Source organism: Dasypus novemcinctus, chromosome 2 (genome assembly GCF_030445035.2).
Source record: "Dasypus novemcinctus isolate mDasNov1 chromosome 2, mDasNov1.1.hap2, whole genome shotgun sequence".
Taxonomy (NCBI): Eukaryota; Metazoa; Chordata; class Mammalia; order Cingulata; family Dasypodidae; genus Dasypus; species Dasypus novemcinctus.
In genome coordinates this window covers 181,381,497-181,392,848 of record NC_080674.1, presented here as the reverse complement: position 1 = coordinate 181,392,848, position 11,352 = coordinate 181,381,497, and positions in this window count along the sequence as shown.

The following is an 11,352-nucleotide window of genomic DNA, read 5'->3' as shown; positions in this document are numbered from 1 at the left end:
AAACAGAATTGTTAAAGGGACTTAACGTTCACTTTCTGTCAGCAGAGCTATCTGGGGAACAGGGCACCACTCAGTGGGCGCTGGAGGAATCAGAGCTGGGCAGGGCAGCTTCACGGGTGTGTGACACAGAGCCCCAGGCTCAGAAGAGTCTAGTGCTTGATTTAATGCTCTTCCGTCACCGTCCTGAATTCTTTTTTTTTTTTAAAGATTTATTTTTATTTATTTAATTCCCCTGCCCCCTGCCCCGCTGTCTGTTCTCTGTGTCTATTTGCTGTATCTTGTTTCTTTGTCCGCTTCGTCAGCGGCACGGGAAGTGTGTGTGGCGCCATTCCTGCGCAGGCTGCACTCTCTTTTGCGCTGGGCGACTCTCCTTATGGGGCACACTCCTTGTGCGTGGGGCTCCCCTACGCGGGGGACACCCCTCCGTGGCACGGCACTCCTTGCGCGCATAGCACTGCGCATGGGCCAGCTCCACACGGGTCAAGGAGGCCCGGGGTTTGAACTGCGGACCTCCCATGTGGTAGACGGACGCCCTAACCACTGGGCCAAGTCCGTAATTTTGAACAAGGGGTTCCACATTTCCGTCTTTCTCGGACCTCACAACTAATGTATGTGTCTAGGAGCCGGGGAGTCGATAGAGCCATTGGGGTGTTTAGAGGCCTTGGGCTGTGTGGCAGTTTGATATTATTGATGAATTCTAAAAAGAAGTATTGATTATGCTTTTAAACTGGTCTGGTCCTCTGGGTGGGATAACTTTTGATTGTATTAAATCCAGAGGTTTCACTTTTATTTGACTGAATTAAAATTAGGCCTTTAATTTGGCCACATCAGTCATCAGTAGGACGTTGAGTTTCCACCCCTTGGTGGGTGGACAGAAAACGAGATGACAGAGAAGAGAGTTTTTGACACTGGAGCCGTGGGAAGCGAGATGAATTTTACGGCAGCCTATGGCTGAGACCAGAAGCAGCTGGGACCACTGAGCCTTAAGAGGAAGAGGAAGCCTGAACCCTCACGGAGACTGGCAGCCTCTTGCTCCAACACGTGGCGACAGACTTTGGTGAGGGAAGTAACTTCCTCTTTATGGCCTGGTAACTGTAAGCTTCCACCCCAAATAAATACCCTTTATAAAAGCTAACAGGTTTCTGCCTGCATCAGCACCCTTTTGACTGACGAATGCAGGCTGTGATGGCCCAGGGCATCTGTCTCCATCACAGTGATGCCCATGCAGAGAGAATCAGCTGGGGTGGGCTGAGTGTTTGACATGGGCACCTCTACCCTGCGTGGGCAGAACTTCTGGGAACTGCCAACTCTCTCCTCACTCACGTACATTCCACACCTTGCACACTGACGCGTTATTTTCTTAATTCGTTTTTTAAATTATAAAAGCAGTACATGCCTATTACAAAAACTCAAATGGCACAGGAGGGAATGGAGCGAAAAAAATATTCAAGCTCCCCTTCTCCTACCAAATCTCAATCTTCCTCCTCAAGATAAACAGCTGTTAACAACTCCTTATTTTGCCTTAGAAAATGTATGGTTCTGTGTATGTGTGTTTTTAAGGGTGTATATATATTTTTATATGCCCACGAAGTTCCTAGAATGATGCAGTTATATGTCTATATATTTTTACACAAATGGGGACATAGCATACATTCTGTTCTGCCCTCTGTTATTTTTTTATTTCATAATAAAGCTTGTCTATCCTTCCATATCAACACAGATATGCTGTGATTGCTAATTCCATGTGTCAACTTGGCTAGGTTATCATGTCCAGTTGTTTGGCCAAGCAAGCCGTGGCCTGACTCTTATTGTGAGGGTATTTTGTAGATGAATTTATATCATTAGTCAGTTGATTGCCTCTTTGGCTGATTGAATCTACAATAAAAAAAAGGGAGATTGCCTTCAACAACGAGAGGAGTTTCCTCATCCAGTCAATTGGAGGCTTAAAGGGAGAAAAGAGGATTTCAGCAGTAGGAAGAATTTCTCTACTTCAGCCACCCAGCTTCTCCAGGGGAATTCAATGTCACTTCCATCATGTTTCCAACCTGTGACCTACCCTGCAGGATTTGGACTTGCCAAATCCTGTGGTTGTGTGAGCCAATTCCTATAATACATCTCTTAATATTTACATTTATATCTACCTTCTGTTGGTTCTGTGTCCTGGAGAGCCCTAATAAATAGACCTAGCTTTTTCTTTGTTAACAATTGTATAGTATTTAATTGATTGTATATGCCATACTTAATTTCACTTGTCCCTATTGACAAACATTTAGATGTTTGCGTTCTCATTATAAATAGTGCTGTAATGAACATCCACTAGGATTTGTTCTCATCCACTAGGCCTGGTTCTGGATGAGCTACCTGGGTGTTTGAATGCTTCTTCCTGCCCCCACATAACCTGCCGCCTCTGCTGCTCTCAGCGTCGGGCAAGGAGTTGTGTGGGCAGATGGCACATCTCTTTCAAGAGGTTCCTCTCCATGCGCAATGCCACCCAAGACCTTTTCCTAGCAATAGCCACCACTTTCGCCTTTATTGCAGTTTATTCTTTTCGAAGTGATTTTATGCCCATGGTTCTCATTTTAGAGCTGAGGACCTTCAAGTGAACCATGTCCCATGGGTGAGGACTCCTGACTCTTATTTAGACCCCTCTGACCACGCTGAGTGGCCTCCAAGTCTCTGATGTGGCCGGAGCTTGCACAGAGTGGACATCGCTAGGGGACATGGTCAGATTCGTGGTCAGGGATGCACTGGTTGACTCAGCGCTTGGGCCCTGGCAGAGCACAGGTTTTGGCCTGACAGGATCCTCCCCTTCCCCACAGCTCCTCACCCTTGCTTTGGAAAGCTGCTCCTTGAAGCTTACTCGAGGAGATGCACCCAGGAAGCTGGTCAGACCGGGGGAACTGCCACATGGCCCAATGTGCCCTTTCAGTCCAGTCTGATCACTTTTAATCCTGCAGACATTGTCCAAGCATCTCTAGTGCATGCTGTGTTACTTATGTGAATCCTTGGTGTCGGAACAGAGTGCAATGGGAGAGGCCAGGGCTACGGTGTGTCTGTCCATGTGTTAATACATAGATGTACCTGGTGCAACTGCTTTTACTGTGGCTACAATTACTATTACCTGGAGTCACATTGAACTTAGGGGAGTTCAGTTATTTTTGCTAGGTTCTATCTCTATCCTGGCACCTGTCTCCTCTTTTAATCTAGGCTTTGGTCTTCTCTGAATTAGGGAAAGAGCAAATTTCAGCTGAAGTGCAGTGGAAGAATTAATCCCTGACTTAGAGCATCCAAAGACCCACCCAGATTTCAGAGATTTCAGGGCAATTTATGAAATTATTTCCAAGGATACTTGTTAGGGAGACTTTGTCAAAGTCAGAGGGTCCACGACAAGAAGGTGCTTGGGAGTGAGGGACTGTGGGGCCTTTATGTTTTCTTGGTCCCACGGGACACCCCCTCCTGAGTGGCTTTGGACACCTGGGACCAGGAGTGGTGTCAACCGGCACAGTGGTGGCACTGTCCATCAGCTTGGAGCTTCCCGTAACAGGAGAGCTGGATCTGGGATGTGCCCTGCTGTGCCAGGCAGGACTTTGTAGCTGCTGCATCATGAAGGTCATGTCAGGAGCGTGAGAACAGGGTCACTGGCGAGAGAGGGTGCTCAAGGCCATGAGAGTTGTGCTTTAATACCCGATGTGGCTGCATGAGCCTTGCCTGTCCATTCTCCCCACTTTCCTTTGAGCTTGGACCTGGGCACACCTAATGACCCGAGAGTCTGAGGGGCATGGGAGGAGGATCTGAATAACAGGCTTTATATCATCTCTCTCTGGCAGGCCAGGATCCCATCTCCAGCTTGCATGTCCAAATCAAGGCATTATCAAGGTAGTGCTTTCTTCCTGAAGACCAGCTGCTGGTGATCCTTGGCTTCTCCGCCCCATGGCAGGGCACGTGGCAGCTTCTGCTGGTCTCTCGCTTCTCTTCCAGGCTTCATTGCTTTCAGCTTCTGGCTTCCATGGCTTTCTCTCTCTGTATTCATTCCATTTATAAATGACTCCGGTAAGAGGATTAAGACCTAGCCTGAATGAGGTAGGTCACACCTTAACTGAAGTAGCCTCATCAAAAGAGCCCCCTTACAATGGGTCCACACGCACAGGAATGGATCAACTTTAAGAACATGCTTTTCTAGGGTACATACATCCAAACCACATCTGGAGACATTTTTCCCTGTCATTACTTGAGGAGGGGCTGCTACTGGCTGCCGGTGGGTAGAGGGTAGTAAATATCCTACAGTGCATGGGACAGCCCCAAAGAATGTTCCAAACCAAAATGTTAATAGTGCCACTTTTAAGAAACCCTGGTAGAAAGCACAGAATTGAGCTTTTGGAAGGTCAACTCTGCCACTTCTCAACTGTGTGACCTTAGTCACTTCACCCTCTCTGAACCTCCATCTTGTCTGTAAAAGGGGATAATTAATCTGTGTCACAGGGTTGTGAGGTTTAGCGACATGTAGAATACCTTGTGGGGTCACAGGGCACATAGAAGGTGCTCGATCCACAGGGGCCTCCCCTCTCCAGCTCCAGCAGCATCCCTAAGCAGCCTCCTGCACTCAGAGCAAACAAGCTTCACCTTTTTCTTTTGCCGTCATCTTCTCGGGATCTTCCTCCTGGCATCTCCCTGACTGTCTTAGTTGCCAGGCCGCCAAGACAGCATCACATAATGGGTTGGCTTGACAACAGGACTTATTGTCTCATGGTTTCAGAGGTTACATGCCTAACAGCAAGGTCAGCAAGGCCCTGCTTTCTCCCCAAAGTCTGTCGTGTTCTGGAGCTGGCTTGCCACGAGCCTTGGGCTTCCTTGGCGTGCTTCGCTGCCTCCTGTCCCGTGCCACATGGCCATTTCTCTTTCTCCTTGTGTCTGCTCTTCTGGTTTCCACTGAATCTTGGCATCTTCCCACGGCTTTCTCTGACTTCTGCTTTCTTTCCACAAGGCCTTCGGTGATACAGATTAAGCTTGGTCACACCTAAATAGGATCACAGAAGAGCCTATTCACAAGTGAGTTCACAGCCTAACTGATAGTACTCAGGGTCCCATTTACAATGGGCTCACACGCACCAGCGCACAGACTCAGGCTAAGAACACGGCTTTCGTGGAGGTACGTGATTCCACCCACCACGCTGGTCTCTTGACTGCAGAGGTATACTTGTTTCGCCAGTGGCCTTCCTCTTTGAGCTGTATGGGTGTGTAAGGTGGGGTCTGACTCTACCATCCTCTTCACTCACTCCCCATTTTGAATATCTACACCTCTCTGCTCGAGGGGCTGTGTTAGCTCTCGACGTGAAAAACGTTCCTCGGAGATAGGCTATGGAGTGTGTGTGCGTGTGTGCACGTGTGTGTTTGTGTGTGTGTAGGCTTGCACACATCTGCGTTCTTTCTTCTCTTGCCTTCTAGTTTGGATTTCAGAAAGAAGATGGTCAGGGCATCCTTACTTGGAGCACAGCCTTTTCCTCTCTAAACATGTCTGAGCCCACATCCTCTGGTATACTCACGATCCGAAAATAACAAGAAAGGCCCGCAACCAAAAGTGAAATTTCCTCCATCTCCCCCCCCATCTTGTGTTGCCTGGTTCCAGCTTTTACAGGAACCTGCCATCCTTGTTGGACAGGAGAATGTCAAGAAAACCCAGGAGGGGGATGTGAGCGGCGCTTGTGAGTGCTGAGCATCTCTGGGCATTGGCACTTAGCTGCCTGCTTCTGGAGTTCACAAAACCCGCAAGCGCTCCCCAGGCGGCCCACCAAGAGCGAAGGCCCAGAGAGAGGAGGGATGGAGAGTGGCCAGCCAGCCGGGCCTCGCTCTTCTGCCCTTCTACACAGGGGGGACAGTAGGTGCCCCAGGCCCCCCGCCGGGGCTGCTCAGGGCCCAGCTCTCCTTTAGTCTGCTAGAATCGGGGCGGGGAAGAGGCCATCCTTTGGTCGCTGTGCCCTGCCTCGTCGTCCTGCTCATCCCACACTGCTTCCTTGCCTTTGGTGGCCAGAACTTCTGGTTGGCGGCAGAGCAGCCGACACCCCCTCCCTTTGGCTCTGGGGCAGGCGGGGCTGCAGGGGCCTTGGAGCTCACCCTGGGGTCCATCTGTGCCGTGCCCCACCTGAGCTGGCTCTCTTCGCAAGGAAAACTCCCACCATGGCTCACCCTGGGAGGCCTCCAGGTCTAACAGCCCAGTTTGCCACCGGCCTCCTTGAAGGCACAAACAGAATGCCTAGGAAAAAACGACTTGCCAGAAATCTCCCAGCTCTCCCAATCTTCACACAAAAAGGGCACAAATTGAACACAGACGGATGGATGACAATTTCTCTAATCATCAAAGTTCACCTTCTTTATGAGGTCACCAATTAAAACTCCCCTTTCTTCCTATTAGAGTCTTTCAAGAACTCCCACCCTGATCCTCTGGCCTCTACTTGCTCCCATCTAGCATGCACCGCTACAGCCATCTTTCTCAAATGCAGATTTAATCATGTCACTCTCCTCCTCAATAGCCTTTAATGGCTCCCCATTGCCCTAGGAGAAAGCTCTAAATTTCTTATTATAGCATTTAAGGCCCTCTGTGGTCTCTGCAACTGGATTTCCGAGCCTTTGAGCCCACTACAAGCTCCTTCTCAGCATGTTGCTTTCCATGTCCCAGCCATGTCAAACATGTTCGGCCTTTTCCTCTGTTTTTGCTTTTGCTGTTCCCTTCAAATGGAATACCCTTTCCTTCCCACTCCCCCCTTCAAAAACTTAGTTACCTTTCAAAACTCACCCCAAACACCTCTCCTTTCTGCAGACCTCCTAGTGGGAATGAATCCCTCTGTCCCATAGCACTTTCTCCCTCCATTGCATCCCTGCGTTAGAGTTGACTGTGTGCACGTTTGTCTTCCTGGGTGTTTGAAGGCTCCCTGAAGGCAGGGACTGTGCATTATTAATCTTTGTGGTTCGCCTCTGTCCCCTTCTCTGCATCTGAGCGCTCAGCACAGAATAGGGACTGAAAATAATTGTGGAACTGCAGGATTTTCCGGAGGTTCTTTTAGGAACCGTTAATGCTGACGGATGGGAGTGGGGCATTTATAATTTCTGGAGCACCTCCCCAGCTAGGCGAAGAGGGGCACGGCAGCCAAACAAGAAAGCCATGGAGATTTCCTGGAGAATGGGAGAGGCCGCCCCAGATGATGCCAGATTATTTTCCCATTTGCAAGAGCCAGGTGGCCTCTTTCCGTCCTCAGTCTCTTTCTCTTCTCTCCCATCTCTGGCTGTTCTCCAGGGGAGATTTATGTCTGTAATGGTGGAATAATTAGCTCCCAGGCCTGGCATGCATTAACCTTGAATTGATGGTGTCAGCAAATGACAGAGAAGGAGCAGGGCTCAGGAATTACGGCGCCTCTAACTGCATTCCTTTCTCTGGGGATGAGCCAAGCCAGGGCTAACGGGCTCCCCAGCCCGGAGACAGTCATGCACATGTTTGCAGCCCCAGGTAAGAGACGTCAGTGCAGGCTTTCCCCCGCTCCATGTCCATCATCAATAATTTCCATTGTCATCCAATCTTCTCCCCACTCCCCAAATAAGTTAAACAACATATTCCTTTCCAAAAAGACACCCTTATTCGAGGATGCCTGGTCTAACCCTCCCCTACTGTGTGACCTGGGCCAAGCTGCTTGGCTTACGTAAATCTCTGTTTACTTAGCTGTGACGGGAGGTGGGCATGGCATCTGTCTCAGGGGTCGTGGTAAGGAGCAAATGACCTGGTATTGTAGATGCCTGCTCATGGAGCCGCACCCTATAAGGCGAGCTGTTAGGGTTATCACCCGAGCTAGGTGAGACTGAGCACTGCACCCTCTTTGGGCCTCAGTTTCCCTTTCTCTAAACCAGGGGGTGGTACTAGGCCCCATATGGGATAACTCTTCCTCTGTGTCTGTCTGAGGCCTCCCCGTGCTGGGTTCGGTGTGCCCTGCAGCCCGCCACGTCCCTCTCCTGGAGTCGACCCCGGTTACCCCTTCTGATTCCCAGCGCTGAATCCCACATCCGATGACCCAGTCCAAGGGCGCAAAGCCCATGGGCACGTCTGCTCAACCCCAGGCCTCCTGGGAGGTGCTACCCGCCCTCTAAGCTCCACTTCCTCCCTGCAGCCCGCCTGCACGTGGCCCTTCTTCTGCCCTCCCTCCTTTGACTTCGTCTCTACGACACTTACCACTTTCGGTGGCAATGGTTTATGTGTGTTCCTGCCTAGCCGTTTCTGCACTCCCGGCCCGCTACATACATGCTCCACCCCCACGAAGCCACCAGCTGGGGGGATTCAGGGGGGCAGGGGGCCACGTCATGCTCATCCCTGAATCTCCAGAGTCAAGCCCAGCGTCTGGCTCCAGCTCAGTAAACGCTGGTTGAATGGATGGAGTAATTTTGACAATGTTTGGTATCTTATACCCTCTGGGCGTAGTTGAGTGAGGAGTAGGAGAGGGAGGAGAAGCCCCGAGAGAGGAGAGTCATTAAAGACCAAGCCAGAGGGTAGGCCTGGCCCCTCGGCTGCTTTTGGGAGTAGACTGGTCTATGACAGGGGACCGTCTGGTTTATAGGTGTCAAATAGCCCTAAATGGCAGGTGGACAAGTTCTCTCCACTGTCCCTCATGCTGCCCGCACTCTTTCATCCTAAGGATCCTGGGTCAGGACATTAGAAGGAGGAAAAGCAGCCAGGCATCTTGTTTGGAGGCAATGAAAGAGAATTCATGTTGTCTGTCTCCCAGGTGCTTGGCTCTTTTGTTACCAGGTGAATATTATCCGCATCTTACAAGTGAGTCCCAAGGTTCAAGTAACTAATCCAAGTTCACACAGCAAGTCCCTGGCTGGGGTGAGACTTGAACTGAGGACTCTCTGGCCCTTGTTTAGGCCCGTGCTCTCTCTCTGCCCCACGCTGGGACTTTGAAGAGAGGTACAGAGGGAAATGGCCCTGAGAGGTGGCAGAAGGTGTCCGTGCAGCCAGGTGCACTGTGAATGACTCTGGGATTCACCGGGTCCCTGGCAGAAGGGGTCTTAGATAAACAACTGACAGGTCAGGAGGGCAAGGTCTGGAGAAGGTTACGCTGACCCTGGGAAATGGGAGAAGCGTCTGCCTATCTGTCCGGTCTCTGCTTTGTGCCTGTCTGAGCCTATGTTACCTGTAAATAGCTACTGAGCTCAAGAATACTGGGGGGATGTGGATGTGACTCAAGCAGTTTTGTGCCAGTCTACAGCATGGGAGGTTCTGGGTTCAGTTCCCAGTGCCTCCTAAAGAAATGAGCAAGACAGCAATCTGTGCGAGAGACTGGTGTGGTGAGCTGATGCCACGAGCTGATGCAACAAGCTTTCACAATGAGATGATGCAACAAGAAGACACAAGAAGACACAACAAGGGAGTGGATGTGGCTCAAGTGATTATGTGCCTCCCTCCCACATGGGAGGTCCTGGGTTTGGTTCCCAGAGCCTCCTGAAAAAAAAAAAGGATAAGCAGACACAGAGCACACAACAAATAGACACAGAGAGCAGAGAGTAGACAGAGTGCAAACAATGAGTGGGGGGAGAAATTAAAAAAAAAATATTGGGCAGGGGGTGGGGGGCAGTCAGGGTCATTTATCCTGAGAGGACCACAATGGAGGGAAACTGATGATAAGCATCTGAAGGGCCCCCACAGTGAGCCCCAAAACTCTCTGAAGGAGAGGGATGGCTCTGCCGGCTGTTTGTGGGTGTGTGTGTGTGTGGGGGGGCAGGTGTTTCTCTGGAGCATGAACCAAGCCCTTTCGGGTGTGGTCCTCTCCACTCTTTCTCCTGGAGTCATCTCTGAGGTTCTCCGGGTGCTCATTCCTGGGGTCACCGACAGCACCATCTGCACTAAACCTCCGTCAACCTCAGCTGGCTCCTGTTCCATAAGCCACCTGGGCTGCGGCTCTCCCACCCCCTGTGTCCCCACCCCCCACGTTGGGGCCCTGTTTGACCAGCTCTCGGGCAAGGTGATTAATTTCACTTTCTCATGAGTCATGCTGTTTGGAGAAACATTTCTGGTTTTCGGGAAAGTGGCTGAACTGGGGGCTGGCAAAAGGCCACGGGGCAGGGACAGCCACCTGAGCATGATACCTGCTGCCTCCCCCACCTCCTCTTGGCTGTGCTTAGACCAACGGCAATCAAATGACTTACCTCATCTAGTCCCCTTTTCCCAACCTCCTGCACGATGACTCAGCAGCCCAGACCCTGACAGGAAGACCTGGAACCTTCCGGAAGATCTGCACCCAGAGTGGAAGCAGGTGCCCTGCCTTTGTCTTGCCCCCCACTGAAGGAGTGACAGTGCCCTTCCTTGCACTCCACAATGAATTCCTTGACCTTTTAAGCTAATAAGCTCGTTGTGTATGAAGGGCTCCTCATGGACTGAGCTGCCTCATCAAACAGTAACTTCCAGGCTAGGATTTCTTTCATTTGAATTCTGTGTGATTTCTTCATTCATTCATTTAACTATTAGCACCTACTCTGTACTAAGGGTTGGGACTACAAAGATGTATAAGATATGGTCTGTCCTTTGAGAGATTTACAGTCAGTTGGAGAGAAATTTGGAAAGGAGCAACCCACCACGCAAAGTAGGAAGTGACATAATAGAGAAAGAGCCAGATGGGGCAGGAGGAGAGAGGAGTGGGTGGGACTGCCTGGGGTTCTGGGCTGATAACAGCCCTCCTTGAAGGCCAGTAGCAGTTAGCCAGGTGAAAAAGAAGGGCAAGGCCCTTCTGGGCAGAGGGAGCAGAGGCTGTGAGGGGAAGCGTGTCCCAGGAACACACCCAGGGCAGGGGACATCAAGGGAGGGTCAAGCAGTGGTCCTGGGACCGACTTGGAGAAGCCCAGAGTTTTGGACTTTACCGGACAGACAACCTGGAGCCAATGGAAGGTTTAATCAGAGGAGCCATGGCTTGGAGTATTTAGCATGGAAATGATGTCTCTGAGGACAGCCCTACTTCTGAGAAGGTCATATCATTGGTACCTGGACAGGCAGGGAGACTGGAGGAGCGGGGTGGGGAGGGGACCCTCTGCCAGAGCTACAGACAGAGTGGCTGCTCATTTCACAGATAAACTGCAGATCCAGTAAGAAAGTGTAGAAGACTCTGCGAACCTTAGTCCCCACTGCTGGAAGGAGTGTGGAATATACACCTTGCCCTGTGTGGACAATGCTCGTTGTTTAATAGGAAGAGATTCTTTGTTCTTCAGCCAATATGAAAATGCAGACACAGACTCAGAGGAGTCTACAGCTGGAAAGTGCTAATCCCATCCGTCTTGGTTTCCTACGGCTGCTCCAACAAAGGACCCACAAACTGGGTGACTTGA